The sequence below is a fragment of the Peromyscus maniculatus genome, chromosome 5 (genome assembly GCF_049852395.1).
Source record: "Peromyscus maniculatus bairdii isolate BWxNUB_F1_BW_parent chromosome 5, HU_Pman_BW_mat_3.1, whole genome shotgun sequence".
NCBI classification, from domain to species: Eukaryota; Metazoa; Chordata; class Mammalia; order Rodentia; family Cricetidae; genus Peromyscus; species Peromyscus maniculatus.
Window position 1 is genome coordinate 127,720,881 of NC_134856.1, and position 18,240 is coordinate 127,739,120.

Here is an 18,240-nt window from a genome sequence, read left to right on the forward strand (position 1 = left end):
AGGAAGACATAAAGGAGGGAGGCTTGAGCCAGCCCTGTGTACCTCAGAAGCATTCTGCCCTTAATTTGCCTCTTTGTCCGTCGGCCTCCAAGGCAGGAAGAGCACCGTGTGGGAGTTAATTATTAAGAGAGCAGCGCTGAAGGGCTGCCCACACTCTTGGAACGCGTCAGCCAGCTGCTTTCCTTGCCTCTGCTTAGGTTTTCCCATTCTTTGGAGTCAGGTTATCCTAAACTGAGCTGTTTCTCTAACACTGACTCTTCTGGCTTACCCATTTTCGCTGGCATCCGATCCATTTAACCATCGCCATATACAATGAGTAACCATGGGCGGAGTCCCAGAAGCATCAGGGAGGGGTCCACATAATAGAGTGTGATTGCTCTGCATTTCTGAGCAATGAATGCCTGCCCTGTGTCTGTGCTCAGTGCTTACAGCAGGGCCCCAAACACATGTTTTATTGACTTTTCTCCTTGCTCTGATGAAGTATTCAACAAAGGCAACTTAAGTGAGGAAAGGCTGACTTGGGCTAACAGTTTGGAGGTAACGTCTATTGTGGCGGGGGAGATGTGGGGTCAGGAGCTTGTGGCAGCCGGTCATGGGGCACCTACAGTCAGGAAGCGGCCTCCTTGAAGAACTTCTCCCGTGAACCACCAAGTTCAAGGTTTTTTCTTCTCTTCTATAGTAAAATAATTCTAAGTGGTCTACTCCGGTCAGTTTTTTTTTCCTCTCTGTCTTCCTCTTTGCGTGCCTTTGCAGTACATGTTCCTTTAAGACTTCTTTCCTTGCCGCCAGAGAAACCCCTAGCAAACCTGGTCTCTCCCTGATCCGTTTCATCCATTTCTACAGGGCTGGTCACTCGCCTGCTGATGGTGCCCACTGTGTATGTGCAGGGAGAGGGGCTTCTTCACTTTAAGCTCTGGTGTCCTGAGTGAAGCTCAGATGCTGTTGGTCTAGAACCACACACGCACCCTCAGCCTGTCTCCCTCATCTTTGTTTCTTCTCTCTAGTTGTGAAACCCCAAGCTCCCCGCCGCTTGTGTTAGCACTCCTCGGACCCTTGGCCCTTTTTCCTGCACTCCTGCATTAAGACCCTGTGCCTGCCCAGCACTCGGGAGGCAGAGCCAAGCGGATCTCTGTGAGTTCGAGGCCAGCCTGGTCTACAGAGGGAGATCCAGGACAGGCACCAAAACTACGAGGAAAAACCCTGTCTCAAAGGAAAAAAAAATAAAAAAGACCCTGTGTCCTGATGGTGCTTCGGCCTAGAGCTCTTTGAAATCACAAACCTTCACTTTATTCCAATTTACCCTCGTTCTGAAAGGAAGGGGAAAAAAACAAAATAGGAAGAGAGCAAAGCATGAAGGAAATGCAGAGGAAGTCAGAGAGAAAAGAAGGAAAGTGTGGAGAAGAGGAGGGAGAGGAAGGGCACCAGGGCAGGGGAGAAAAGGAAGAGAAAAGGCTGCTTTTTTGTTGCTTGATATGAAGGCAGCGCAAGCTTGCTGATTTTAATACTGAAATAAAGCACATGGAAAGCACACTCCACCTCCCATTGGCAAACACTGTGGAGTGGCCTTTGTCTGCTCCCAGCCTCAAAGATCCCTCTCCTCCAGTCTGTCCCCGGTTCTCTCAGCAGCTATCACAAAACAAAGCAAACAAGCAGAAAACACCACTAATCCCAAATCCTGCTGCTGATTCCTGTAGCCTGTGGGAAGAAGCTTCCAGACTGCAGAGGGTGGAGTCGGCGTCCTTTGCAGTCCATGGTTTGTAGCAGGCCCAGTGGGCCCGCCTCTCCAGGCAGCCTAAGACCTCTGACCGAATACACCTGCTGGGTGAAGGGGTGTTGGGTGGACACCCTCCTTTCTCCCCCTGGTCAATGACACTTTCCTTTTAACCAGCATGTTTTTGTTACCTATGCTTGGAGATCAACAAACCATGTGCTTTGTGTTGAGTGCTTTGCCATAATTGCTGAGCTGGTAGGGACCCGAGGAAGCTAGGGGCCAGGGGAGCTGGATGAGAGGTCACAGAGAATGGCCCTTTTAAGCCTGGCCTTGCAAGACAGGCGGAATTCACTAGGTGGAAGAACCTGGGGTGTTTTTGCTCTGGTATCACAGACCTTTCCCAACCCGTCTAGCAAAATGACTTGGTACAAATTTATTTCTTTTAAAAAACAGATTGTTGACCTTATTTTCATTTGGTGAATTTCCTTTAAAAAAAAATAACTAAACTGGGGCTGTTCATATTGACTTCTAAGTTGTGTGTGTGTGTGTGTGTGTGTGTGTGTGTGTGTGAGAGAGAGAGAGAGAGAGAGAGAGAGAGAGAGAGAGAGAGAGCTTTCAGGAATCTTTCTTTCCACCATGGGAATCCAGGGCTTGAACTCGGCTCTGCAGGTCTATCAGACAAGCATCTTTCCCCACTGGGCCATCTCACTGGCCCCACATTAACCACTGGAGACCTCATTCGTCCACATCCCACTTCCACTATGTGTCGTCACTGTCTCTTGTCTTCTCTTGTCAGTTCTGTGGGTCCTGTGGTAGATCTCAGTTTCCATTTCTTCTTGAGTTAGGTCAAAGATAATTATAAGTGGCATCTTCTTCTCTTGTTCCTATGGATGTATTTCAGGGGAAAAACCATTTTAATTGCTTAAATTTACTTTCATTGATGAAACTGGCTCTCTTCTAGGAAACAAAAGGAAGAAGTCTCATTTGTCTCCTGCCATTCATTCTCATTACCCAAGATCCTCTGGAGTCCTCTTAATTGACCAGCCTCACTCCTTCTACCATGTTAATCTTTGACTAATACTCTAATATATTTGCTTTACAAAGATACCCTTAATATTTTTTAATTTCAAAATTGTGTGCGTGTGCGTGTGTGTGTGTGTGTGTGTGTGTGTGTGTGTGTGTGTGTGTGTGTTGGAGAGGCCACATGACTGTGGAAACCAGGGACCAAACTCCGTTGTCAGGCAAGCGCTTCTGCCTGCAGAGCCATCTCACTGTGCCACGCTACTCTTACATTTCTGTCCAGTGGAATAATTATCCACTATGATAATAAGATGGACATCTGGTTTTGGTAACTGGTCTGATGTTTTAGTTGGCCTGTTGCTTAAGTCTTAAAATCATCTCCTCTGCCTCCAAACACACACAGTGGTCACAGGCCAAGTACTATCTCTTAACTTAGTCAAGAGTTTTGCCCAAAACTTGTTTGCTCCAAAGTCTTAGGAAAGAATTCTAATTAAAGTATTACTCTCACATCATTAAATACAACTTTCATTTTGATGGCTTTGTTGATGTTACATTTTTTGTTTTAATGGGAGACAGTCAAGAGCATTTCTCTGGGCTCTCCTGTTGTCCAAGCCAAAGTTCTGTTTCAGTTCACTACTATGGCTCACTTTCTGTCCTTTATCCAAGTTTATGCTTACCACAATTCTTTCATGAAACCATTAGTATCCATGCCCTTTAAAGCTTGGAGTAGTAGCCAGGGCCAATGCTAAACACCTGTAATCCCAGTGTTTGGAAAACTGAGGCTGGGGGGTTGTGAGTTCTAGGACAGCCTAGGATATAAATAAAGACCTAGAAGGAAAAACAGAAAGGCTGGGGTTCCTCTCTCCATGCACTAAGATATTACTTCTATAGCACCACTGCAGCAGGCACCACAGAGTGTCCCACATGTAACATTGCTGCAGCAGGCACCACAGAGTGTCCCACATGCAACTTTACTGCAGCAGGCATCATGAGCAGGATGTCCCACATGTAACATTGCTGCAGCGGGCATCATGAGCAGAGTGTCTCACATGTAACATTGCTGCAGCGGGCACCACAGAGTGTCTCACATGTAACATTGCTGCAGCGGGCACTACTTGCAAAATGGCTCACATGTTGGAAATCTCTCCTCTCACAGTTCTTAGGTCCAGAAGTCCCAAATGGTGCCAGGAAGACCCTTTGATTCAGGGTTATCTCCTGGGCTTCTAATTGTTTGCTGGCAGTATGATGTTCCTTGGCTTATAAACACATCTGTCTCGGATCTCTGTCTTCAAGTTTACCCAGTATTCCCTGATATATGCATGTTTCTGTGTCCAAATCATTTGTCTTAGACCATTTGTACTGCTACAACCAAATGCCTGAGAATAAATACAGACAGTGAGCATAAGTTTATCTGTACATTTCAGAACACTGGGATATCCAGGACATCTGGTGAAGGCCTTCTGACTAGGTTATAACACAATAGAAGGCATCACTTAGTTTAGAGAAACCACCAGAGGCCAAACTTGTCCGTCTGTAGGGAATCCTCTCCCAGAATAGTAGCATTAATCCATTAATAAAGATGGGATCCACATGATTTAATAACTTTTTTTGAGGTCCTACTTTTAATACTGTTGTGACATAATTGCATTTCAGTGGAACTTAAAGAAGAGACAGCATTGAAACCCATAGCCACAGCCACATAGGATCAGCGGCCCACTGTCTTACCACACGTCCATCTCCCAACTGATAATATCAGTGTTCTCTGTTTCCAAGGTCCTGAGATGCCTGGGCTTAAGCTGTCAAGATATGAACTTGGGGACGGGGTAGTAATTCAACCCACAATACTAATTTTGTCAGAGAACATTTCCTGCCATTGTCTGTGGGTGTGGATGCTCTGATTTGTGCCAGTTGTCCATGCTCCCGTTGCCACACATTCCTCCATAGTGACAGGCATTTATTCCCTTCCTGTCTGGAAGCTGTTGGCATTAGCTGTTCATTTAGGTGGGTAGCCCAGGGCCACTTGTTCATCTTCTTTAAGGATCCGAGCTGTCAAATGATGGCATTTTATTTGTGGGACTGGTTCACTGGTTATGAAACCTGTCACAGTGTGTGAGCTATGGGTTGCTGTTCCTGTCTTCCGGTGATCTTGTAGCTGATGACCCAGCAAAGTGTTGCCACTGATAAAATTCATTCTTATCAGTCTAGGGCATATAACATGCAGTGCTAATTTTTAATTTTTCATCATTGTTTCCTTTCCTGTATTGATAGACAGCCTCGTGAACATCTTCCCTAAGATGCATCACACACAAGTGAACACATAAATGCAGAGGAAAGGTTGCTGCTGAGCAGCTGGCCACATTGCAGGAAAATATACCGATATCTACAGGGTACAGACAAGGTAATGGCAGAGGATACAGTTGGATGAGGATTGCCTGTGACAGCTTTGGGCTTAGGCCCTGTACGAAAGAGCCACGAACACATACAAAGGGGAGTGCATGGAGAGAAAAGTGTTCATACCGTCATGGAACTCAGGACCCCCTGATAGAGTGTATTCGCGTGCCAGCTCCAGCCCCTGCACCACAGAGCCCTCAGAAAGTCCCACATTAAGGGTCTCTTTGGGATTTCTGTATCTGATATGTTGGCAATATTATTTTCAGACCAGGAACTACCAACTCATTGATCAATAATATAAAAAGCGTTCATGGTCATAACCTATACACAGGAGCATCCTGGGGAAAAAAACAAAAACAGAAACGGAGGTGCTTGCTCAGGAAAACAGCCCCATGGAGTCTGTCCTCCGGCCCCTCTGACTTGGACTCTGTACATCCAATGAGAAACTGTAGAGAGCATTGAGGAGAAGAGGATGCATGCCCAGACTGTGTATTTGGATCATGGTCCAGTGGTCTGAGACAGGAACCACTGTTGTGGATTAAAATAACAAGTAAGCCACAGTGGTGGTACTTGCCCGGCACTTGGGAGGCAGGAGGGTCGGGAGTTCAGGATCGTTCTCACTACAAGGCTGCTTGACTCACTTCACTTTTGTTTCCTGAAACTCTTCTCTGATAGTGATGATGTCCGCAGCCAGGGCAAGACAGACACCAACGATTTCTGCGTCAGTCTCACGAGCCTGACAAGCCTGGTTCTGTGTGTTTCACTTGGGTGGGGCTTCCTCTCAGGTAACGTGGGAAGCCACAGCCCGGCTCAAATGACCACAGGCTGCCTCTTTGTCAGACGCACGCTATACATCTGGTGGCATCGCCCAGGGTAATGTGATTCGCCTCCTAATTTTAGTTTTAACAAAAACCTACATCTGCCAGACTCATTTCAACTGACAGGATAAATATCATGTTTCATTGCCAGTTTGTAAACACCTCCCATTTCATCCCTACCTAACATATTCCCTGGATGGCTTACAAATTGAAAGTTCAAGTGGAATATAAATGGATCTGAGCATACATGTTGTGGTGTGGATTCTGGGGGCAGCGTTGGTGTGGAACTGAGTCCATGCAAGTAACGGACATGGGACTGAGCAGGAAAGTGTCTCACATAAGAACCCCTTTGAAAAAAATAGCTTCTAAAGTAGTCAGCACCTGCCTGGGACACCTGGAGCTATTTTGATTCCAGATGGTGGGTACATTGTGCCATTGTCGTAGCATTCACATCCTGTTGCTTCTTTGACCACACACTGTCCCTAGTCAAAGATGTCATTTTCTCCTCTCTCTTTGGAAGTGGTTCTTTATTAGCATACTATGGACAGCCTCTGAAATGAATTCAAAATGCAAAAGTCAAGTGATATTGTGCAATTTTTCTCCCTACCCATCCAAAAGAGCAGAACAGCAAATAGAAATAGTAATAGATCCTCCATCCCAGGGAGGGATTTTTGTTCCCCTAGTCCTGATAGAAACACTGATGGAATCTTATGTGAATGTTTATGAGGAACTTTTAAATTCAGAGATCTCAAAATTCTCTTATCCTGTAAGTTCATTTCTACAGCATCATGCTAGGTAGTAATGTTATACTCCACAGACAGATGGGGAGATCAACATCCCCAGATGTTCAATAAAGCACAAGCATCTGGTTACTGATGCCGCCCACTTTCCCCAGCCAGCCCTGGTTACTGTGGTGGTTGGAATATGAAATGCGGCACCCCCACCCCCCACCCCCCACCCCCATTCACACGTTTGAACAGCTGGTGGTACTGTTTTGATATATTGTGGAACTTAAGAGGTAGAGCCTTGCTGGGGTGAGCGAGTCACTGTGGGATGGGCCTTGAGGCTTGGTAGCCCAGCACTACTCTGCGACTTCTCCCATCCTCTCTCTGCCTCCTGACCTGGGAGGAGTCCAGGTAACCAGCTTCCTTGCCCTCTTGCGGCCATGCCTTCCTGCCTGTCATGAGCCGCGTTTTGCCAAACGAACCAAAATAGCTTCCTCCTCCATTACGTTGTTTCTTCTCGGCTATTTGGTCGCAATGATGAGAAAAGTCACTAACACTAATGACACACCATCCCAAGAAAGCTGGTTCTGAGAACCAGGTCTGGGGCCAGGCCAGGGACCCAGTGGATATGGTGAGTGAGCCTCCCCCTCCTGGCACCCATGATGACACCCTTTGCTGTGACGTGAGGGCCTACCTCCCACCCACTCATCTCGCCCCTCTGTAAACCCCCCTCTTGCCCTGAGAGGCTTTCCACTGGCCATGGCTAAGGGCTAATTGATAATGAAAGGGTTTAGTAATTATCAGTAAAGTCATTTAAAAAGGAACACCGCAATGCCAGCCCGGCCTTCCCACCGCCCTCCTTTTCTGTATTTTGAGTGTTCTTTCCCTTCCTCATCAGAAAGCAGAGCCTGCTAAGAACCTTCATCTCTCAGGCAGGATCCAAGGAGGGGAGGGGAAGAGGAGAGCGGTAAGGCCAACTTTGTGCTCCTGTGGTCCAAGGTACCATAGCACCCCCAGGGGCAAGGAAGTGGGGAAATATGAACTTCATTCACTGCTGCTGGGAATATGTGAATGACTGGACACTTGGCATTCAAGTTCTAAAATTTAAAAGTCTCTCATACACAATTTCCTATGTTTGTAGCCAAATGTGATCTAAAACCCAAGAAGCCAGAAGAATTTTACAAAAGAACAGGACGTGAAACTCTCAGACATTGTAATTGAAGCTCCAGTTGACTGTTAATTTAAGTTCAATTTGAATATTTTTCAGGAAAGAAGCATAGATAAAAAAAATTTTATATTTAAGTATTATGAAGGACATCATAAAAATACTCAGCATGCCGGGTGGTGGTGGTCTACAGAGCGAGATCCAGGACTACACAGAGAAACCTTATCTCGAAAAACAAAAACAACAACAACAACAAAAAAAAAAACCTCAACATGTTCTTTACCAAGCTATCAAAAACTGTTACCTGAGATCTGAGAGACCAAGGATCTCTTTCTTCTCGCCCTTAACCCAAAGGCCTAACTGACGACCATTCTCATTAAGATTCGGGTAAAGGTGAAGATGTGAGGGGATGGAAGCCTTCCTTATTCACATGTCCCATTTAGAATTGAGCACTCCATGGTGCTTGTCCTCTGCTCCTTGACCCACCGTGGCTCTCTGTGTTAATCACTATCTACTGCAAATGGAAGCTGCTTTGCCACGGATTGGGAGATAGAGACACTGATCTATGTGTGCAATGACAAGTCATTGGGAGTTGGTTTAATGCTTTGTCTATTTAGTGGAGTAACAGTGGTAGATTCTTCTCTGGGGCCTATGATCTGTCAAGTCACAGGTTCTTTTGGGTATTTTATCACAACAACAGAAATGAAACTATACCCCTTGTGAATTTCAACAACGTACATCAAAATGAAGTAAAATGTTACCTTATACAGATGGGGTATTTCTTCTTTTATTTAGGATTTTTTTCTTTTCATACAATACATTTTGGTCCTTTTCTCCTCTCCCAACTGCTCCAAGATCTTCCCCAGCACTGAAAAGAAATGAACACAACATCTTACCCCTTACCAAGAAGCAATTTACAATTAATACCTGCTGGGAAAGGAAAATTGGTTTTCTACACTGGATGTGTTCTATTTCTGCTCCCTAGATCATATCTGGCTTTCTGGGAGCTTCATTTTAATTCATCACATCAACATTAGTTTCTCTTCATTCATCCGTCCAGTCTGTCGTCTGCTACAGGACACTGTGTTTACTATAAAAAATGTGCGCTGTGTCCCGGCCGAGATGCTGCTCATCTAACATGGCTCTCTCCAAAAGCCAAGCATCTTAAATATTGTACCTCTGTCCATTGCCTCAAGTAGTTAAAATTGAGTGCCGCTGAAGCCAAGTTCAAAGATTTAATCTCTGTATAAGCCCGCTAGTTTCAGGAGATAATGAATAACTGACTTGGGAATTTAATAAATATAAATTTACCACCAGCCACACACTGTACTCATAAACTCTGGCTATCGATCTCTCAAACCTTTGCTGCTGGCCAGAGTGTGGTGACTGAGCACAATCCACATCCAGGAGAAAAGTGTCCCAGAGCCTACCCATGATGGATAGTGCCCGGGAGTACCATCCTTGCATGTGAGGAACAGGAAGTTTACACACTGCAGCATTCTGGATTGGAACTGGATTATACTGAGCACGGGAACATACAGCCTACTTATACATCTGTTAGACTAAAGCAGAACTGGATTGTACTAAACACTGGAGTAACTAATCCGTTAATAGACTGAACAGAATAACACTGGAACTCTGTTGGCTGGAGGGAGGAATGCATAACAATTTATGCCTCGGGTGCAGTGAATTGAAAATTCAAAGTGTGCCCAAGCAAAGGCCAACGTCGAAGAAGCTTCTTTGTGTGGAATATGGTGATTGACTCTGAGACTCACAACTGGTCAACATGCAGACAGTAAGAGACTGCAGAGCGTCCAGCTCTAAGTAGGACATTTGCAGCATATCCCGTCCCCCAGCAGGCTCAGGGCTCTTCACAGGAGAGAGTGTGAAAAGACTGTAAGAGCCAGAGGATGGAAACATCTACAGCAAACCAGGGTTGGCCAGACATGACAGCTCAGTTGTCATGAACATATGAACTCACAGCTGCTGGGATACACACAACTTGCACAGGATCAAACCAGCCAAAACACCACCACAGACTGAGGATGAGCTCATGAAGTCCCCGCTCCAGGCTGAGGAGCTATTGGCCACTAATGGCTGTGGGGTGGAGGGTGGAGGGGGAAGGATTAGTTTTCCTCGGGGATGTGGCTCCTGGGAGACTGTCCAGGCTCCTGTAGATGGTCCATGCACATACAGGTAACACTAAGTGGACTCTGATTTTTTTTTTTTTTAATGTGCATGCTAGGTTGGTAGGGGAAAGCGGTGGGGATGTATTCTCAAACAATAAAAAAAAGATATAAAACAGAAATAAAGGAATACTAGCAAAAACTAGAAGGGGACTGAGTGGAGTAAGGTGGGATGGAGGGGACATGGAAGACATTGGCATTTATTGCAAATGATGTTAGTGAATTGTGCCCCCATGTCTAACATCTAACATGTCAAATGACTTTTTTTTTTTTTTTTTTTTTTTTGGTTTTTCGAGACAGGGTTTCTCTGTGTAGCTTTGCGCCTTTCCTGGAACTCGCTTTGGAGACCAGGCTGGCCTCGAACTTACAGAGATCCGCCTGGCTCTGCCTCCCGAGTGCTGGGATTAAAGGCGTGCGCCACCACCGCCCAGCTCAAATGACTTATTATTATGTGTTGCTCTTTTGCTATGATGAACTTGGCATCTCAACTTGACTGGTCCACAGAGTATCCAGATATTTGGTCCAATATGATGCTGGTTGAGGGTAGACAGTGTCTAAATCTGGTCTCCTTATCCTTCTGCTAAAGCCGGATCCTCTTGCTCTTCCCTCTTCTTGGCCAGCGGTGACAACATCCTCGTGGTTGCTCAGTTAGAGAGATGAGTCACTCTCCGCTGCTCATTTACTCTGGTACTGTATCCAGCCTGGACTCTGCTTCTCCCGGCTCCAGCATGCTCACTCCAACCCCAAGAACTGCAGTGGTCTCGAAGGTGATCTCCCTGCTCCCCTCCCTGCCCCCACAATCTAGTCTCGAGACAGCATGCAGATGATTCTTGGGAAAGAAAGTCATCCATGTCATCCCTCTAGAAACTGTGGCCATTCCCTTTTGTTTGGGATGAAAGCCAGACTCCTCTGCACAGAGACTCCTCTACCGCCTCCTTATCATCTCAGACCTCACATCCCCACCGCCCTGCTTCCCCACATGTTCCATGCCGGCCACACTTGTTGCTTGCTATTCCTGGAACACAGGAGACTTGGCCTGCCCTAGATCCTTCCCAGTGGCCATGTCCTCTGACCGGAAGCTCTTCCCACGGGCACCCACGTGGTCAATACCACTTAATTCTTCAGCTGTCACTTTCTCGGTGAAATCTGAAGACCGACCGTCCTATTTTAAACAACTGGATCCTCCCCCCTCTCTCCCTCCCTCTCTTTCCATCTCCCTCTCCCTCCCTCTCCCTGCCTCTCCCTCTCCCTCTCCTCCCTTTTCCTCCCTCCCCTCCTCTCCTCTCCAGGCTGCCTTCTAATTCATTATATAACTGAGAATGACCTTGGACTTTTGATCCTCCTGCCTCCACCTTCCAAGTTCTGGAATTTCAGCACCATTCCCCCAGTTTATGCAGTGCCGAGGGGGGATCCCCAGAGGCCTCACGAAGGCACTCTACCAACTGAGCCAACTCATCCCCCACCCCCATCCCGTGGCTATTTCTGAACCTTATCACTGAACTACTTCCCCCGACCCCCAGTGGCTTTTAACACCTAGTGTGTGGTATAGGATTGAGTTATTACGACCGTGGCTCTTGGTTGGTCTCCCTCTGTGATGGTTAATTTTGTGTGTCAACTCCACTGAGCCCAGGCCTCACACACGGGGCACCCTGTCTACTTACTGAGTAAGTGAAGGGACCCACGGTAACGAATGACAGGCTAACTCTCTTTAGAGGTGTGTGGGTGGACAAAGCCAAGCAATCAGTTAAGATTCCATCGGGGAATCTGTCCTGGTTTCATTCTGTTGCTGGGATAAAACCACTCTGACCAAAAGCAACTTAGGGGAGGAAACAGTTTATTTGGCTTACGCTTCCAGCTTATGATCCATCATTGAGGGATGTCATGGCAGAAACTTGACCCAGAAGCCATGGCAAAATGCTCCTTACTGACTTACTCACGGGCCCATGCTTATCAAGAGCTAGCTTTCTTACAACCTAAGACAACCTTGGCAGAGAATTGTGATGCCCACAGTGGGCTGGGCCCACCTATGTCAATTAACAATAAAGATAATCCCTCATAGATACGCCCACCGACCAATCTGATCCAGGCAGTCCCTCAATGAGACTCCCTTCTCAGGTAACACCAAGCTCTGCCAAGGTGACACTTAAAGGTAATTAAAACAGAGCCCATTATTTGGTAAGATGAAAGGGGAGCAGCAGGAATGGGGTGGGGGACAAGAGAGGGTAATGCAGGAACAGTATGATCAAAGTACATCATATACATATATGTGTATATATATATATATATATAATGACAACGTGAACCCCATCTTATGCATAATTAATATATGCTAACAAAAACTTTAAAAGCAGTGCTGGACAGATGACTCAGTTTGTCACTTGCCTGCTGTAAAAGCATGAGGACCTGAGTTTGCACTCCCAGCAGCCACCCACCTAATGCTAGGAGTGGTGGCCCATGCCTGTAATCCCAGCACTGGGGAGGTGGAGGCAGGCAGCTTTCTGGAGCTCACTGGCCAGCCAGGCTAGCTGAATCTATGGGCTCCAGGTTCAGTGATGGGCTCTGTGTCAAAATACAAGGTGGAGCTCTGGCCTCTATGTGTGCACAAATACATGTATCAGTACACATCAAACACACATACACACATACAGAGAGAGAGAGAGAGAGAGAGAGAGAGAGAGAGAGAGAGAGAGAGAGAGAGAGAGAGGGAGAGAGAGAGAGAGGGAGAGAGAGAGAGGGAGAGAGGGAGAGAACCAAAAAAAGAGATTTGGAGTCATGTGATCTGTGGAATAAAGTAACCTTAAATCAAGAAAAGCACAGGATTTTAATTATCCAGGTCTTCTTGGCTATTTCCAAGGAGACTTATCTTAGTTGCTTTTCTTTTGCTGTGATTAAAAACAAAAAAAAAAAAAAAAAAAAAAAAAAAAAAAAAAACTCAAGAGATGGAGAGTTTATCCTGGCTCACAGTTGGAGGTTACAGTCCGTCCTTCACAGCCAAGAAGTCACAGCAGCAGGGCTTGAAGCAGCTGGTCACGTGGCACCCACAGCCGTGAAGCCGAAAGCTTGTGCTCAATTGGTTTTCTCCTTTTCCTACCATTTGGAGGTCTGTCCTAGGGAATGGTACTGCCCACAGTAGGCAGGTCTTTGTACCTCAGCTAACCTGGTGAAGACGATCCCCACAGGCGTGCCCAGTCTCCCAAATGGTCCTAGATCGCATCACGCTGACAATTAAAATAACCACTGCAGCCTCCCAGCCCCAGACGGAGAAACCCAGTCTCCCATTGGCTGTCAGTTTGCAGAGAATGCAGAAGTCTTGTGCTGTTGCTTCTTCACAGTTGACTGTTAGACACACGAGGACGGGTGATAAGAAAAAAGAACGTAGGGGTGGAAAGAGGAAAGAGTGACGCTGCCATCGGTGGGGGTGATCAGAGGTGGGCACAAGAAGGTCCAGCAGAGATGAAAGTAAAAAAGGTGATGCCCTCACTCCCAGATGATGATGGCTCTGGAAAAGAGTCTCCAAAGAATGAGGCAGATGCCAACCAGAACAAACCATTGACAAACATGTACCTGCAGCCACTTCAATCGCTATAATTTCATATAGAACTATAAAAATGTATCCCACCGGTCAGATGGAAAAATATGCAGATATTTGGAATTGGTGAGGTTTTTTTTTTTAATAAATCCTGATTAATGTTCTTAAGTCAAAAATTACTGAAACTATTTTTGCCTGTGTGTGGTAAAAAAAAAAAAAAGTAACAATTTAAAAAAATAACCCTACAGCCACTCTTTAGGAGCTGTGTGGCAGGGCGAGCAGGGAGCTTCTTTAACTTAACCCCATGAAATGCCCTTAAGAGCATCTCCATGGTAATGACAGAAAATACCCAGAGAGGAGGCGGCTGAGCGCAAACAGGGCGAGCAAATGACAGATTGGCTCTGTGGCTCCTCCAGCCACCCACAGGCCTCCTGTAGATGTGTTCCACGGAAATGTGGTCCTTAGAACACTGGAGGGAAGGAGGAGGAGGAGGAATTCAATTCCGTGGGCAAAGACGATTAGGAAACATCAAGGGATGCAAAGGAGTAAGCTTTGGCAACCCCACCTAAGAGGAACGGAGAGTCGAAAGAGGGACATCATACCCAGCATCCCTTCTCCTGACTCAGTGGACCAGGATGCCCTGTTTGTGTTTATGTTAAGGCTTAAGAAAAACAACAGAATCCTGTAATGGTTGTGCTACTCTTCACATCGAAAGTGGGTTCTGATCAAGGATGATTGACACTAAGACTTGATGGACAGGTCTGATGTCAGATAATGATTGATCTAGCCTTTGGGGTGTTCTAAGACTCCTAGGACATTGCTAAAGTTGCTACATTGTTTGAGTGGCTACAGCTTGATGTGATCTCAGCGGCATTCTGCACGAGTCTCTGAGGCTAAATCTGCCATGCTTTCATCACAGCCACTTAATCCAGGGGAGAGAAGATGGCTCCTTGGAGACATGTGACTGGGCCCGAATCTTCCAGATGGGGCCTGCGGTAGTTTAAGCTGAGATGTATCATCAGAAAGTAGAGACAACGGGTGGGCAAGCAATCGGCACACTGTATGGCACGCAGCCAGCTCTCATCGGCTGTCGGCAAAATAAAGAACTAGATGCCCGTCAGAAGCCTTTATATTCTTCCTAGTTCAAAGGACTCACTTGCGTTTGCTGTATACGCCTTTGGCTTTCTAAAGCTGGTGAACTGAAACTGCTTTAGCACTTTTCTCCAGTGCGCAAACCCAGAGAGTTGGCCAAAGTCCTGTGGAAAGCCCTCGCGCCTCTCAGCGGCAGTGTGCACAACCTCAGAGGAAAAGGACAGGTGTTTACAGACTCCATCCCTGTCAGCAGCCAGAGGGGATGTCCCAGGAGCGTGGCAGTGATGTTCACTCAGCTCGACCAATCCAGTGACTGAAAGAATAATGAAATGGAGGGTGAGAGTTCTCGACCTCCGTGTCTGTTCTTTTAGGTTGACGGTGGATAGCCAGGTTAAGTTCATTTTCAACTTCGTTCCCTCCTTCTGTGTTCTCTCGCCACGGAATCGGAATGTCCTTGTTTGTCATAGCTCAGTAAAGACTCCCTGCTTTTTTCTTGGATCCCAAATAATGTGTTCGTCCCATGTCCCCGCCATGAATGCAGCTTTTGTCCATTTTGTCAAGTCCTAATGTAGGAGGGAGACACCGGATTCTATGTGTGTCCTGTATTCTTGTTAGCCAGCACACCAGTGCAGGAATGGAAAAGACATGTTTTCTTTACTGGGGGTCTTTTCGCCTTCATGTACTCACTGTAAGTCACTTTGCCTACCCGAACAGCCCAGGATCTGATAGCCCTAGGATCCTGCTCTAGTATGAACTATACATATTCTGATAGAACTGCACGCACCCACATCTCAAAAGCTATTCACCTTAATCTGAAGAAGCAGCTAGTGTAAGGACTCTGTGTTGGGTGTGTGTGTGTATGTGTGTGTGTGTGTGTGTGTGTGTGTGTGTGTGTGTGTGTGTGTGTGTGTTGATTGACCACTGACCCTCACTGTTGTTTGGGAGATATGGTGAGGACCCAAACCAGTGTGGGTCACTGTGTTTAATATTTGCAGAGCCATTGAACTTGGCTTCTTCTATCATATACCCACTCACCTGAAAGTGTCTGGCGGCGAGCATTTAGAGAAAATTACGGCCCCCGTGTCATGACAACAGAACTGTGCTCTGGTTGTTTGGTTCCATTTATTTTTGTTCCGCTTCTTGGTGTTTTTTTTTTTTTGTTTTTGTTTTTGTTTTTGAGTCAGGGTCTCTTGTATCCTAGCCTGGCTTTGCACTCACTGTGTAGCTAAGGCTGGCCTTGAACTGGCTGTGTAGCTAAGGCTAGCCTTTAACTTCTGATCCTGCTGCCTCTGTCTTCTAAGCACTGAGATGACAGTAATGAGCCAGCAAGCCTCGGAAGGTTGGCTGAGGAATTGCAGAACATTTTCACAGAGAATGCTTTACATCCAAATTGCCCAATTTGTAACCGAAAGTTCAACCATTATAAGAAAAATGGAACAAGTTGACATCAAACTTCAATGCCAGCCCCAGGGTCATATCTATATAGTGCTTTGTCACTGACCTCTGGTTTCCAGGTGTTATTCATCAAAAGCCAGTGAGGGATGTCATCATGTGACCCTGTCATCATGGTTTTCTATGCTTTTTATTTTTCATGGCTGAGAAAGTTGCTTTATAAACAAAAGCTAAGGCTGTTGCTGAAATAAAATCTGCTTATGAGTGTAATGTGCCATTAAAGCTTTTCATGGAACAGTTAGGTCCAAGAGTGTGGGTGTTACAAGCTTCTCTCCAGGGCCTGGAGAGACGGCTGAGGGAGTAAGATTGCCTACTGCTCCTGCAGAGGACCTGGGTTCAATTCTCAGCAACGACATCAGCTTGCTCACAACTGCCTGTCACTCCAGTTCCAGAGGATCCAACACCCGCTGGTAGGACACACATGATGCATGCACATAGACCCATGTAGGCACACACACATACACATAATTTTTTCAATTATTACATCTTTTTAAAAAACAAAACCAAAATTCTCTCCAGGCATCAGGATGATGATGATGCAACTACATAAAGCAGTTCACCCCTGGTAGACTAAGTCACCAAGTTGAAATCTTTATTTTTTTTTTTTCAAAGAGAAGCTGGAGGGCAATCTAGAGTTGAAAAGATGCCAACAGCAGAGCAGGAAAACTAAATCTTGGCAGCTGCCAGCAGATGGAGAATAGAGGAGAAAAGGCATGCCACTTAAGTTCATTAGCGTGGGGGGTCAGCCATGCGTGTGGTAGGGAACAAGCAATCAAGAAGAGAGAAGAAGCCCAGAGTACCTGAGAACTTGTACTCAGGCTTAGGGCAGCATCCAAAAGACAGAGGAAAAGAGAATAAAAAGGAAAGTTCAGGAATTCTGAGTCAGAAGGATGGGCAGACCCAACCCCTTGGCAGCTTGCAGGGACTGCCCTAGTGGGAAATTCTTACTAGATTTTATTCCTAAAGAATGACTCTTAGGGAGTGTAAGTCTTTGGGATCCTTCAGTGGTTTTGTTTTGCTATTTAGAGACAAGGGTTCGTGTAGCCCAGGCTGGCCTCCAACTATGTAGCTGAGGGCACCCTTGAACTCATGGTTTTGCCTCAGCCTACCAGTGTTAGGATTGTGAGATGTGTACCACCACACCTGTTTATTCAGTGCTGGGAACTGAACCCAGGGCATTACCAGTGCTAGTTGAGCTCCGTGAACTGAATCACACCCCCAGTCCCCTGGGTTATTGGTCCTACAACAAGGTGTTTATGTAACCCACATTTTAAATTTTCAATAAATGTGTTTTATTATTTGATATAATGACAACAATTTATAATATCATGTACAGTCATAGTACTCAAAAAATAAGAACTAAATATTAGTAAAAGCCAAAGCAATAATGGTTGATATTTGGTATTGTGGTTTGCTAAAAAATATTGCTTGCTATAAATTTTCTAGAGGTTTAAATGCAGTAGGATCCAATCACTAAAGGATCCATTGGGTTTGGGGAGGTAGCTCAGTGGATTAAAGGCTTGCTACACAGGCGTGAGGACCTGAGTTTGGTCAACCCCCAGAACCTGTGTGAAAATTCCAGTCCTGGGGGCAGAGACAGGAGGATCCCTGTGGCTCACTGGCCAGCCAGCCACCCTCTTCTGCTCAGCAAGCTCCCAGCCAATGGGAGATCCTGTCTCAAAAAACAAAACTGAGTGACTCTTGAAGGATGCATGGATTGACCTTTCACCTCCACATGCACATGCACGCACATACACACATACACACATGAATCCATGCACACACAAGCACCCACAGATCTACCCACAAAAACACATGCACACATATATACAAAGTCCAAATTTTAAGCCAGGCTTGGCGGCTCACACCTATAATCCCAGTTTGGGAAAGTGAGGCAAGAGGATTGCAGCCAGTGTGAGGCCAGCCTGGGCTACAAAGTAACCTCTCCGCCATTCTGAGACTCAGAATGAGACCTCATCTCAAAAAGAAAGGAGTCGAAAGTTTACTGTGTTATATTTTCAGTTGTTAGGATTTGGGGTTTCTGTTTGCTTTTTGTTTGTGTGTGTGTGTGTCTGTATGTGTGTGGTGTGTGCATGTATGCTTGTGTGTTCTACTAGAGATATGATGAGTCCTATGATGGCCTTGAATTCA

The 18,240-nt window shown here is 45.9% G+C and overlaps 1 protein-coding gene and 1 long non-coding RNA gene across 2 annotated transcripts in view; one reads left to right on the forward strand and one right to left on the reverse strand.

The window, feature by feature from the left end:
- Nucleotides 1-18,240, forward strand: part of Cap2 (cyclase associated actin cytoskeleton regulatory protein 2) — a 143,757-nt gene that overhangs the window by 74,327 nt on the left and 51,190 nt on the right. The gene's annotated exons all lie outside the window — the stretch shown is intronic.
- The window catches only part of LOC143273488 (uncharacterized), a 71,174-nt gene that overhangs the window by 20,517 nt on the left and 32,417 nt on the right, over nucleotides 1-18,240 (reverse strand). The window contains exon 2 of the long non-coding RNA XR_013051624.1: nucleotides 8,592-8,698. This is a non-coding gene — a long non-coding RNA (uncharacterized LOC143273488). The remainder of the gene's footprint in view (nucleotides 1-8,591; nucleotides 8,699-18,240) is intronic.